Source organism: Helicoverpa armigera, chromosome 2 (genome assembly GCF_030705265.1).
Source record: "Helicoverpa armigera isolate CAAS_96S chromosome 2, ASM3070526v1, whole genome shotgun sequence".
In the NCBI taxonomy this organism is placed as follows: domain Eukaryota; kingdom Metazoa; phylum Arthropoda; class Insecta; order Lepidoptera; family Noctuidae; genus Helicoverpa; species Helicoverpa armigera.
In genome coordinates, this window is record NC_087121.1 from 2 (window position 1) to 14,404 (window position 14,403).

Here is a 14,403-nt window from a genome sequence, read left to right on the forward strand (position 1 = left end):
TGATAACTCTTTTCAAAGGAGACCGATTTTGATGCGGTTTTGCGTATAATAGCTGCTAACAGGCTTGTAAGCACGCGATAACCCCTTCAAACGCGACATCGAAGCGGTGTGACCCGATTTTGACACCCCCACCCTTCTCGACCTGTAAAAACACAAAATTAATTATTTATCAAAATTCTGACTAGATTTTCATTGTAAAATTTTATTAAATACTTACCACTCGACCTGTCTTCCTGACTGCATTTTGCACGATTTTGGGTAGGTTTGGACGTCGAAATTAAATATTTTCTATTAAAAAACACTAAATTTTACAGTTTTTCGACCAACATTTTCAAAATTTCTAGGAAAGCCTATTCTAGTTTCTGGACAGCTGGCTAGGGCTCGCCGAGACGCGTCTTTTGACGTATCGCACGTCCCTCTACGCCGCACCAAACGTCAAAATGCCCCACCCACCCGCCCTTTAGACGCATTAGTAGAAATTTAAAATTTACTATAGGAAAGGGTGTGACTCTGGGACCAAATTGTTGAAAAATATTTTTGACAGATTTGGCATTCTAGCTATACTCCCGTTTGGAAAACATTAATTTTGGTGTAATCCGGGCTCCTTAACTCGAATTAATCGACTTTTTGTGCAGGTTCTAGGGCCAATTCAAGCGAGAAAAAGTTATCATCAATTTATTGGCTCTCTACCTCACAAACTGACTGGGGACCAACCCTTAACAAAATATTGTGCCAACGCCGTGCAACGAGTCTTTGACCGCTGCACTTAGCTTTAGAATATATCTAAATAAATTTTAAAATATAGACTTGGTTTATTGCCACAAATTTATGACTTTCATTACAATTATACTTTTATGATTATTGCTAATATTGATTTATATTTTATTTGACTTATCCCTTTACAGGATTTGCTTACCATATTTACCCTACCCTGACAATGTTCGGCATGAGAACTCCAGTGGCGAAGAAGCTCAAGGCCAGAGTAGAGATCGGAATCGGGAAGTTCAACTGTGGCTGAGGCAGGACCATCAGTCTGTCATGTCCTGAAGAGCGGGAGGCTGAGATATTCAGTGAGGCCCGCACTCAGAAAACACCTTCACCTCAGCCAAAGTCCCCGAAAAGATCTCCACCCAAGCTCAGGCCCAAACAACCCTCCCACAAGAGGCACGGCCTGACCTAACAATAATCCTGTCATCGCCACCTTCTCTCAAACAACGCAGCCAACTCGGTACATGAACAGGATGACCGAAGCCAAAGCCTGCCTCTCAAGTAAAAATGCAGGTGGTGAGCTCTCGTAACTTAAAAAGGAAATCGCCTATGAGATCACCAAGGCAGCCGAGAGACTCTACCACCTCGTCAAGGAGGCAGGGGCAGATGAAACAAGTGCCGAGTTGGAAAATGCAACGGAATCCATCCCACCTCAACAGACTCCTCGCCAGGAATTTCCGACAGAGCTTGTGAATCAGCTCATGGATTCACTCCAGAGCCACAACCGGGCCCTGGAGGACTGCAAACAGCACACGCAGACTCTGTCGGAACAACTTAAAGAGGCGCCACGCTACGTGGCTGGCCAGGGACCGACGTTCGCAGAGATCGCCGCAACCTCAAAATACAATTCCGAGAGCCACTGCACTCGGTGATCGTCATCCACCAGCGATCAAGACACCGGTGAAGTGGTCATCGAGAAGCTGAGGACGGCGGTCGATGCAAAAATGAGGCACGAGGGTCGAACGGCTGAGGAAGGCAAGGGACCGGAAGGTAGTTGTGGGCTTTGGATCCCGGGAGGAAATGACTAGGGCGACGGAGAGGATCAAGAGAGCGGGTAACCTGATGGTGGAAGAAGTGAAGAACAAGGACCCGCTCATAATCATCAAGGACGTCCTCTCCTGTCACTCGGACGAGGAGGTCATCCAGGCAATAAAATGCCAAAATCACCACCTGATTGGGGACGTACCTGCAGAGGATGCAAGAATGGGCATCAAATACCGTCGCAGGACGAGAAATCCCCACACGTGCCACATCATTCTGCAGGTGTCCCCAGCGTTATGGCAGAGGCTGACATCGGCGGGAAGACTGCACATCGACCTGCAGCGGGTGCGTGTACTGGACCAGTCACCTCTGGTGCAGTGCACGCGCTGCCTGCGCTATGGTCATACCCGGAAGATGTGCACGGAAACAGCCGATGTCTGCATTCGTGCGGAGACCTCCACCTCCGAGCGGACTGCCCTCAAGGCAAGCAGCCGAACCTCCCAAATGCCGCAACTGCCTTCAGGCAAAAATGCCCAAGATCGACCATAACGCCTTCGACAGCGAGTGCCCCGTCCGGGTGAAGTGGGATGCATTATCCCGTCTGTCAGTCGCCTACTGCTAAGGTTGAGCCTACCGCACCCGGAATCAGCCAGCCAGCTATTCGACCCCGACCTGACCCAGAGTACTCAGTAATCCAAACCAACCTCCAGAGGAAGAACCTAGCCACGCAAGAACTGCTCATAGAGGCCGGCGACAGGAAAGTTGCTCTGGCGTTGCTCCAGGAGCCGTATGTGGGCGGGATCCGGAAGATGCGAGACTGCCACGGAGTGAGAATCTTCCAGAGCGCCGACCAAGGAGAAGGAACTGTAAAGTCGGCAATAGCCGTCTTCAATCACGATCTAGACGTGCTACAGTGTCCAGAACTTACCACCAACAACATCACGGTGGTAAGGATCCGTACCCGCGCCTGGGAGATTGCGGTAGTCTCGTTCTACTTTGAACCGGACCAGCCCATAGAGCCATACTTGGAGCAACTAAGGCGGATCCGAGAGGAAATGGGTCACCTAAATATTATAGTCGGGGGCGATGCGAACGCAAAGAGCACCTGGTGGGGTAGCTCAATCATCGACAGCAGGGGTGAAGAAGTCGCGGGCAGCTTCGAGGACATGGGCTTGCAGGTACTCAACACCGGCAATACTCCGACCTTCGACACGATCAGAGGAGGAAAGCAGTTCACCAGCTTTGTTGACCTCACAGCCTGCTCGGAGGGACTCCTCGGTCTAATCGAGGACTGGAGAGTCGAGAGCGGCATCACGAGCTCGGACCACAACGGTATAGTCTTCAAAATTAAATTAGAAAAATCAAAAGGAATTAACATCAACAGGCAAACTAGGATATTTAACACCAAAAAAGCCAATTGGAGTCAATTTCGTGAGAAATTGGCCCAATTGGAAGAAGTGCATCAAATTAATAGCTTTGAAATAAACAAAATTAATAACACAAAATCATTAGATCAAACAATTCAAAATTATATCAACATAATAACTGAAACAAGTCAGGAAACCATTCCTAAAATTAAAAATAATAGCCTAGTCAACTTACCGTGGTGGTCAACCGAGCTCGTCGAGATGAAGAAAGAGGTCAACACCAAGAAACACCGCATACGCTGCGCTGCACCGATCCGGAGACAAAAGGTCGTTGATGAGTACCTGCAAGCAAAAGAAAAATATGAGCTCGAAGCCAAAAGGGCACAGGTGCAGAGTTGGAAGGGGTTCTGCGAGAAACAGGATAGGGAGGGCGTATGGGAGGGGATCTATAGGGTTATCGGTCGCACCGCAAAAAGATGTGAGGATGTGCCCCTGGTCAAGGACGGACTGCCATTGAGCCCAGAAAACTCAGCACGGCTCCTGGCGGAGACCTTCTACCCCGTGGACTCGGAAGAGGGCGAAACCGAGGACCACCGCCGTACTCGTGAAGATGCCGATCGTTCGAACGTGTGGTCGCATGATGAGCACCATGACCCACCGTTCACGCTACTGGAACTGAAAACGGCGGTGGATAGCTTCAACCCAAAAAAGGCACCCGGGGCGGATGGTCTCACCGCCGATATCTGCGCTCAAGCCATCTTCCGCGATCCGGGGATCTTCCTCGCCCTGGCCAATAAATGTCTGGAGCAGGGACACTTCCCCGGAGCCTGGAAGGAGGCCACAGTGGTGATCCTCCGGAAGCCAGGGAAAGACACCTACACCGCCCCCAAGTCTTACCGACCCATCGGCCTATTACCTGTCCTGGGCAAAATCCTGGAAAAGTTGATGGTAGCTCGTCTCAAATGGCACCTAATCCCGCGGCTTAGTACTCGCCAGTTTGGCTTCATGCCACAAAAAAGCACCGAAGACTCCCTCTACACCATGATTCAACACATCAAGGAAAAATTAAACGACAAAAAGCTGATCACTGTTGTCTCTCTTGATATAGAGGGAGCCTTCGATAGCGCATGGTGGCCGGCCATCAGGACCAGACTGGCTGAGGAAAAGTGCCCGGTGAACATAAGAAGAATGATAGACAGCTACCTCAACGACAGGTGTGTCCGGGTCAGGTACGCCGGAGCGGAGTGCCGCCGGGACACGAACAAGGGATGCGTGCAGGGGTCCATTGGAGGCCCAATCCTTTGGAACCTGGTGCTGGATCCCCTGCTAAAAGGTCTTGAACAGCGAGGCGACTACTGTCAGGCTTTCGCTGACGACGTCGTCCTCATTTTTAGCGGGGATACGGCACTCGAAATCCAAAGACGTGCCAATGCGGCCCTCGAGTATATTCGGGGGTGGGGCATCAGAAATAAGCTGAAGTTTGCGCCACACAAAACATGCGCCATGGTCGTAACCAGGAAGCTAAAGTACGATGTCCCCCTCCTGAGCATGGGCGGGGTCGCCATTGGCATGTCAGAGGAAATAAAGATACTGGGGCTCACTGTGGATCACAAGCTCACCTTCAACACGCACGTCGCAAATGTTTGTAAGAAGGCCATTAATATCTACAAACAGTTGGCCAGGGCGGCAAAGGTGAGCTGGGGTCTACACCCCGAGGTGATCCGCAGCATCTACACGGCGGCGGTGGAACCGGTGATTCTGTACGCGGCCAGCGCCTGGGCGCCAGCAGCCAGGAAAGTCGGTGTGCAGAAGCTCCTTAATTCGGTCCAGCGAGGGTTCGCTCAGAAGCTGTGCGGAGCGTACCGCACCGTCTCACTGCATTCGGCACTTGTGCTGGCGGGGTTGCTCCCGCTCGACCTTAGGATTCAAGAAGCAGCCGCGCTCTATGAAAAGAAAAAGGGAGTAACTTCGCTGGCCGGTCGTGAGGTGGAACGGGTGGTGGCGTTCGCGGACACGCCACACCCGGCGAAACATACGGCCATGGGGTTCGTGAGCTTGGTAGATCAGTCCCATGTGGAGTCCCACAACAGCCAGGACATACGGTTCTTTACAGACGGCAGCAAGATCGAGGGCAAGGTCGGAGCAGCACTCTCCCTTTGGGATAGAGAGGCCGAGATCAAGTCCTCGAAACTCAGTCTGCCGTCCTGCTGTACTGTCTACCAGGCAGAACTCCTGGCCATATGCGTAGCCACTAGGCAAATACTGCGGCGCCGGGAGGGCACTTTTGGCATATACAGCGACTCGAAGGCAGCCCTGCAAACGGTCACCAACCAGAGTGCCCTCCACGCCCTGGCAGTGGAAGCAAGGGCGAACCTCAGTGTGGCTTTATCCCAGGGCAAAGTTACATCCTTGTTCTGGATAAAGGCACACGCTGGACTGGAGGGAAATGAGCGCGCCGACCACCTGGCCAAGGAAGCGGCTTTGAAGAACAAAACCAGGCCAGATTACGACCTCTGCCCGGTTTCATTCGTCAAGCGGCAGATCCGATTGGAGTCGCTGGGCGAATGGAATCGGAGATACGGAAACGGAGCGACAGCGGGGGTCACGAAGATCTTTCTGCCCGACGCTGCGGACGCGTACAGGATCGTCAGAAAAATTCTACCACGTGGGGTAATAACACAAGTGCTGACGGGGCACGGCGGGTTCTCCGAATACTTGCACCGCTTTAAGTGTAAGGAGAACCCATCGTGCATCTGCGACCCCAGTGCGATCGAGTCTGTCCCCCATATCATCATAGAATGCCCTATCTTCTCGCGAGAACGGTGGACACTAGAACAGGAGTTAGACATAGAGCTGAGCCTACAAAATATTAGCCACATAATGAATAAACGGAAAGCTCGAGAAAAATTTTTAGAGTATGCCGAAACAATCGCAAATAAAATCATACGTAGGAACAAAGAAGCCTGACCCATGCTTCCACCTTATTAGAAGTAATATGGCCTGGTAAGCATGGGGTACATAAAAAGATCGTCAACTTATTACATATGCATATATACACAAATTTATTTTTACATTATTATATTATTTTAAATTATTTATTTTATACAATTATACACAAATATTTACCATTTTATTTATACAACTATATACAAAAATTTATAATCTAATATATACAAATAATAAAACTATACAATATACAACTATACACAAAACTGACAATGTATTATATACAAAACTGAGATGTCATTATGCATAAATACTGAGACTATATGATATAGAATACATATGAACTATTTTATAAAGTTATATAAAACTATGTAAATATATATGAATATTTATTATATACAAATATATATTTAATACGATCTAAGATTCCACGTATCACTAAAACATAACCTAAGATAAAACATAAGAAAAATAGACTTAACAGGTCCCTGATCACGTCAGGGGAACAAGGGACGGCAGGAGTGGGTTTTAGCCGGTAAGAGTCCGGCACTACTCTGGTGTCCATGAGGATTTCCCACTCCTGCCACAAAAAAACCTAACCTAACCTAACCTAACCTTTTTTTTTTTCTCGGGGGGAAATCCTCATGGACTTCCTCCGCCTGGGGAGAGGCGGAGGGGTGTGCCGGACTCTTACCGGCTAAAACCCCTGTGTCCTCCTTACACGTGGCGCGGGGCCGCGGGAATCCAAATTCTTCCGCAGCCCCGCACTGGTGCTGGCCCGCCTTGCGGGCCTCGCCTCGGCACGGGGTGAGGTGTTAAACTCCCCGTGCAACGCCGCGCGTCGACACCCGCGCGCGCCTCCGCCTCGGGTCCGTTGAATAGGGGCGGGGACTTCCCCAAGTCCTTCGCCCTGGACCCGTTCATGGGGGCGGAAGAGGGCGTTGTCTGCCCTCCTCCGGCGCCCGGAGCGCCTGCTGCGGGCGGGATCGGCAGTTGAAATCTCCCTCTCCCGTTCCGCAGCTTCCTTCTGCGACATCACGTCCTCGCAGAAGGACACCACTGCGTCCCACGACTCTGCGCTGCCGACCATCTTCCGTACCACGGCCGGCAGCGACAGATCGCCTCCTACTTCATTTGTGAGGACACGGCGCTGCTCCTCCCAAGCAACACACTGAACGAACGTGTTGCGCCGTGTCCTCCCGCCATGGACGCAGTGGTGGCACCGAGCGTCCGGCTCCCTCCTATGCGACACAGGTACTTGCCGAAGCAGCCGTGCCCCGACAGCACCTGCGTCACCCTGAACGACAGGGAGCCGTGCCTTCTCCCGAGCCAGTCGTCGAGCACTGGCCGGAACCTAACCTAACCTAACCTAACCTAACCTAACCTAACCTAACCTAACCTAACCTAACCTAACCTAACCTAACCTAACCCTGAGCAAACCTAACCTAACCTGAGCAAACCTAACCTAACCCTGAGCAAACCTAACTAACCCTGAGCAAACCTAACCAACCCTGAGCAAACCTAACCTAACCCTGAGCAAACCTAACCTAACCCTGAGCAAACCTAACCTAACCCTGAGCAAACCTAACCTAACCCTGAGCAAACCTAACCTAACCCTGAGCAAACCTAACCTAACCCTGAGCAAACCTAACCTAACCCTGAGCAAACCAAGACACGTTTGGAAAAAACCTCGTATTTCTGCGTTGTTTTCGCTTCTAATCATCTTACCTTGGCTCTGTCCAACCCCTAGACACGTTATATACTGTCTAGGTGCGAAATAAATACACTTTTATATCCTTACATACCCTATATAAACGTTATTTTTGATTAAATAGTTTTACCATTGTTTAGCGCTAATTAGTCACTTATTAGCGATCCAACTTTGCTTACCTGTCGGGCTGGTGTCTAGACCGCTTTGTGCGCCTAGAATCCACCAGTTTCACGCATAAAATTGTAATTCTGCATAATTTGTTCTAAATTTAGTACTAAAAAACCTGTTTTTTGACCATAACTTTAAAAAATTCTACTACACTTACCTTTCATATGCACACCGTTAGATAGCTCTCGCCGAGGCGCTTCTAACGACACCTTTCACGTGCGGATAGCTCTTACCAAACGTCAAAAAATCACACCCACCCGCCCTTTAGGCAGATTTAAGCTGTGTATAGGAAAAGGGGAGCACTTTCGGTCCCATTTCTTAAAATTTTTTTATTACGGAAATATAATCCCTGAAGTGTCCTGGTGCCGAAGCTATAAATTTTGCCCTCACCGGCGTCATTTTACTCGACTAGGAACCTTCTCAACCTTCAAAGTAGCGTTTATTTTTTTCTTACTATATATTATTCTCAATAATTTCTGTTCTACCGTTTAAACATTTTCTCGTCTATAAAATCCCTTGTATTCGGTCCCGCCCAGAGTTCCGCAGCGCGTGAACCGGTGAAAACTCTTGTGGACACCGCGATGGCGCCGTCTAGCGGCGAGGTCTTGTCTCTCCCGGCGACGGCAGCAGATGCCACTAGCACCGAGTCGTGCATCAGCACGTTAAACAAACTCGCGGAGTGCATTGCGGCTGCTATTGCCGAAGGGAAAAGCGTCACGACCGCCAACAAGCGACTCATAAGTTCTGCGGCAAATGAGATTCGGTGCGTGGCCGCTAAAATACCCACCTTTTCCGCCCCGCAGGAAATCTGCGTGACCCAAGACGGAAACCTGCGACAGGAAATAGCTACATGCGTGCGCGAGGAGCTTAGCAAGCACCTCGCCACGATCGCGACACCACTCACTCCCGCACCGTTGCCCAGAAGTTACGCGCAGGCGGCTAGCGCCCCGGCTCCTCGTCCAGTCACTAAACCACCTCCGCCTAACAAACCTGCTCTTATCGTTGCGCCGCAGGGCGACAGCACGTCCCAAACACGTCAGGACGTAGTGCAGTCGTTCAAGAACGCAGTCAGTTTCCGCACCACTTCGTACGCACCGTCTAGAATACAGGCCGTGTCTAATAATAAGTTACGAGTGGAGTTCGAGACTGAACAACAGCGCGACGAAACCCTCAAAAAGCTAGAAAAGTCCTCACAACTCACTGCTGAACCAGCCAAGCTACTGAGACCAATGATTATTCTCAAGGGAATATCATTGGACACACCATCGGAAGAGCTGGTCGACGTCATCCGCGGCCAAAACGAAGAGCTGACTGCCCTCGCTGTTGACAGCGATGACCTACGGCTTGCATTCAAGCGAAATAACCGCAACCCAAAATTGTACAACGCCGTCCTCATCGCCAAGCCCGTCATATGGCGCAAAATTATAGACATGGGGCGCGTCTGCGTGGACTACCAACGGGTACACGCAGAAGACTTCTCTACATTCCTCCAATGCAGGAAATGCCTGCAGTTCGGTCACATTAAAGCAAAATGTACCGCGACACAGGCACCCTGCTCTTACTGCTCGGAAGAGGGGCACAACACCAGCAGCTGCCCTCTGCGCGAGAAGAAAAGCGCACCCAAGTGCTACAACTGCTTGCAGCATAACACCAAATTTAAAACTACCCATGACGTCGGACACATGGCCACCTCCAACAACTGCCCTCGAGTGAAATCAGTCAAAAACAAAATTATTAACCGTACTGATTATGGACAATAAACTCATTAAAATATTACAGTGTAACATTGATCGATCTAAAAATAGTCTCCACGAATTTTTTACATATTTTTATAATGGCCAATACGACATTGCCTTGCTGTCCGAGCCCTATATAGGCTCTGGCAAAGAGGTGAAGCCGATTTCTGGAATAGACATCTACCAGTACTCGAGAGGGTCTAACGTCAAAGCGTGCATTCTTGTGAAGCAGGGGCGCGCTGTGGTTTTGGGAGAGTCCAGTCTATCGACTGCCAATCTATGTGTCATTCAAGTCAAGACCGGTCATCAGAAATTGTACTTGGGATCCGCTTATGTGGAACCAAGAGACGATACATCATCCACGCTAGCGGCCATCGACTACTTCCTCAAAACTACATCGCGCTACAAGTGCATACTTGGAGGTGACTTCAACGGCTGGCACCCAGCATGGGGAAGCACGAGATCAAACCCGAGAGGCAACGACTTAATGGAATTAGCACACACTAATGACATGTACATCTGCAACACTGGCGACACTCCGACATTTGAGACGGTGACGCACGGGCGCGATCGATCGTCTATCATAGACGTGACACTAGCGTCCGGCCAAGCCTTCGATATGGTCGGAGAGTGGAGGGTCAACCTTGAATGCTGCACAACGTCACAGCATAATGCCATAGAGTTTCACATAAACGCAGAGAAACCAACATCATCCGGTACAGGCAACGCCTCAACTTTCATGTTTAACACCCAAAAAGCGGACTGGGCAGCATTCAGGGATGCCGTGCTGCAAGAGGTGGCACTTTCCGACATACTCGACAGTGACGTTAGCACCCTAGACAAGGAACAACTCGAGGCTCTCATTAGTCGTATAACATCGTTGATACGAAATTGTTGCAAGGAAACGATGCCCGTCAGAAGTGGAAAAGTCAAGCAGAAGCCTCCTTGGTGGAGCGATACACTGCAGCGGCTCAAGGGGGAAGTCATAAGCCTTCACCGGCAAATTCACTCGGCAAAACTATCTGGCCAACCCCTTGACGCCCTGCTTGAGGAACAGGTCATCAAAAAGAAGCAGTATAGTGACGAAATGAAACGCGCATCCACCGAAGGCTTCCGTAAGTTCTGCGAGCTACAAACCAAAGAGAACGTCTGGTCCCTCACCAATCGCCTCCTTAAGGAAACAGCACCAAGAAGACCTCCCACTACATTAAAAATAGGAGATAGGTATACGGCTGATGCAGAAGAGACTGCAAACGCCTTGCTCAAGCACTTCTACCCCGATGATTCCCCGGACCAAACCCCGGAGCAAAGACAGCTACGCACACACTACAACAGCTATTCTATCAACACCCCGGATGATCTTCCCTTCACGGAGGAAGAGGTGCTTGAGCAACTTAGCTCCATAAGTCCGAAAAAAGCTCCCGGATTAGACAATCTAACATCAGATATTTGCCATAAGTTCGCAAAGATATACCCCCGTCTCATGACAGATATTTTAAATAGATGTCTCTCACTCCAGTACTTTCCTGGAGCGTGGAAGGAGGCCTACGTAAAGATCATTCCCAAACCGGGCAAAGACGACCACATGGATCTTAAATCCTTCCGCCCCATAGGACTGCTTCCGGTCTTCGGGAAGTTACTGGAGAAATTATTTATCAAAAGGGTCGTCCATAAAGCAGAGTCGGAGAATAAACTCAACAACAACCAGTTTGGCTTTCGGCAACAAAGAAACACGACGCTAGCCGTTCACACCGCTCTGGACTTCATCCGCCTCGCAAAAGAGAGTAAAAAACTTGTAATCGCGGTCTCTTTGGATATCAAGGCGGCGTTTGACAATGCTTGGTGGCCCGCACTCTTCCAACGTCTCGCCAATCTTGGTGTGCCCAATAACATCTACGGGCTCATCAAGGATTACGTCAGGGATCGAGTAGTCACTTTGGATCACGCCGGAGTGCGCGCGCGTAAAACACTCACAAAGGGGTGCATACAGGGGTCTGCGTGTGGCCCCGTTCTGTGGAACATGATCTTGGATGAACTCCTAGACATGCAGCTGCCAGCGGGATGCCACATGCAGGCCTTTGCGGATGATGTCCTCCTTATAGTCACCGCGGACAATAATGAAGAACTGCAGAGCGTGTCAAATACCGTCCTGTCCGAAATTAGTAACTGGGGAACTAAAGTGAAACTCAATTTTGGCCCAGCGAAGACACAAGTCATTGCTTTCACGCCGAAGGCCAATTCCGTGCAGCTCCATATGGACGGCACGGACTTGACATTCGTGCCTGAAATTAAATTGCTGGGCATCATCATTGATGAAAAGCTCGCATTCAAAAGACACCTAAAATATGTAATAGGCAAGGCCTCACGCATCTACAAGAAACTGTGCATCTACGCCAGGCCAACCTGGGGCACACACCCCGAAAACACACGCACCATATACCTACATGTCATCGAGCCGATCATCACCTACGCTGCGGGAATATGGGGTCAAGTGGCAAGGCAAAAGAGCGCACGCAAGGATCTGGCCAGCCTGCAACGAGGCTTCGCGCTAAAGGCCATCCGCGCCTTCAGGACAGTGTCCACTAACGCTGCACTGGCGCTGGCGCAGCTCATTCCACTTGACCTCAGAGTCCTCGAGGTACATCAAATCGAGCAAACTCGCCTAACCAACACCACTAGCTTTCTACCAGAAGATATTCTGCTGGAGCGACCCACACCTGTACGCGAACTACTGCACCCAGCTCTGAGAATCACTAAATCTCATCTAGACCACGAAGAAACGGACGAAACGCACCAAATATACACCGACGGCAGCAAGCTGGACAGTGGCGCTGTTGGAGCTGCTTTTGTGTGCTTTGACCCAGGTGGCTCAGAACAACCGACCATAACTAAAAAACTTAAACTACACGACTCTTGCACGGTCTTCCAGGCTGAGCTCTTCGCCATCCTGGAGGCCTGCAAATGGGCGACTCGCAAATATCAAAAGACCGTCATCTACACAGACTCCCAATCTTCACTACTAGCAATAGCAGACAGAAGCAACACACATCCACTCGTCACACAGATACACAAAATTATACACACGCATCGCGAAACAAAACAGATCACATTAAAATGGGTCAAGGCACACAGGGGCAATGTCGGCAACGAGGCTGCCGATGCCGCGGCAAAACTGGCGACTCAGCTTCACAAAACACCTGACTACAGCTCGTTCCCAATCTCATATGTAAAACATAAGCTCCGCATGCATAGCCTGGACCTTTGGCAGGCACGTTGGTCTAGCTGTCGCAAGTGCGGCTGCTGAGCACGAGGTCTCGGGTTCGATTCCCGAGTCGGGCCGAAATCGCTTTGTGGGTTTTAGAAGACTTTCACAAAGCAGCCCGGAGCCTGGAAGTTGGTGATTGATACACCCGTGCATCGGAGAGCACGTAAATGTCGGTCCTGCGCCTGATCTCTCTCCGGTCGTGTCGGATTGCCGTCCCATCGGATTATGAGAGTGAAGGAATAGGGAGTGCACCTGCGTCTGCGCAAATGCTTGTGCACTATAATATGTCCTGCGCAATTGGCTGATCTCCTTAAATGAGAACAGCCGCCGTAGCCGATAACCGGCTAGGAGGACATCATCATCATTCATCCAGCGAACAAGGACAGTACACCAAAAATATTTTTCCAAATCTTACCGACATCAAACAATTCCGAAAACACACAGAAATTCACTTCCACACAACACAAATACTCACCAACCACGGCTTCCATAAAACGTACCTATGTCGATTCCACATCACTCCAGACGACTGCTGTCCTTGCAATACCAGTACACCCCAGACAGTGACGCACCTGCTGACAGATTGTCCGAGGTTCGCTGCGGGGCGAGTGCGCCATGAGTCGCTGTGCGCGTACTATGACATTGACCCGCATAGCTTGCCAGAACTTCTTAAGAAAGAAGAAGCGCTGGCAAGTTACACGGAGTTTGCGCGTCACATATATTCGGGTCTAAAAGCCTACAATGGGACATAAATAATATATTATATTTAATTATTTGTATATTCGTTTTCTTTATCTATTTATATCCTATTTATATCAAATATCCTATATTACTCCTTTTTTTGCATAAAAATCACAAAACAAATTGCGACATTTTAGGTTACGGCAGCAAACGTATCAAATCGCGCGAGCTGCCGTCACCAACCACAATGCGAAAAATACATCTAAATTAACTGAAAACAAAGTTCAATAAAAAAAAACCTGAGCAAACCTAACCTAACCCTGAGCAAACCTAACCTAACCCTGAGCAAACCTAACCTAACCCTGAGCAAACCAAACCTAACCCTGAGCAAACCAAACCTAACCCTGAGCAAACCTAACCTAACCCTGAGCAAACCTAACCTAACCCTGAGCAAACCTAACCTAACCCTCAGTCAAAAACAAAATTATTTACCGTACTGATTATGGACAATAAACTCATTAAAATATTAGTGTAACATTGATCGATCTAAAAATAGTCTCCACGAATTTTTTACATATTTTTATAATGGCCAATACGACATTGCCTTGCTGTCCGAGCCCTATATAGGCTCTGGCAAAGAGGTGAAGCCGATTTCTGGAATAGACATCTACCAGTACTCGAGAGGGTCTAACGTCAAAGCGTGCATTCTTGTGAAGCAGGGGCGCGCTGTGGTTTTGGGAGAGTCCAGTCTATCGACTGCCAATCTATGTGTCATTCAAG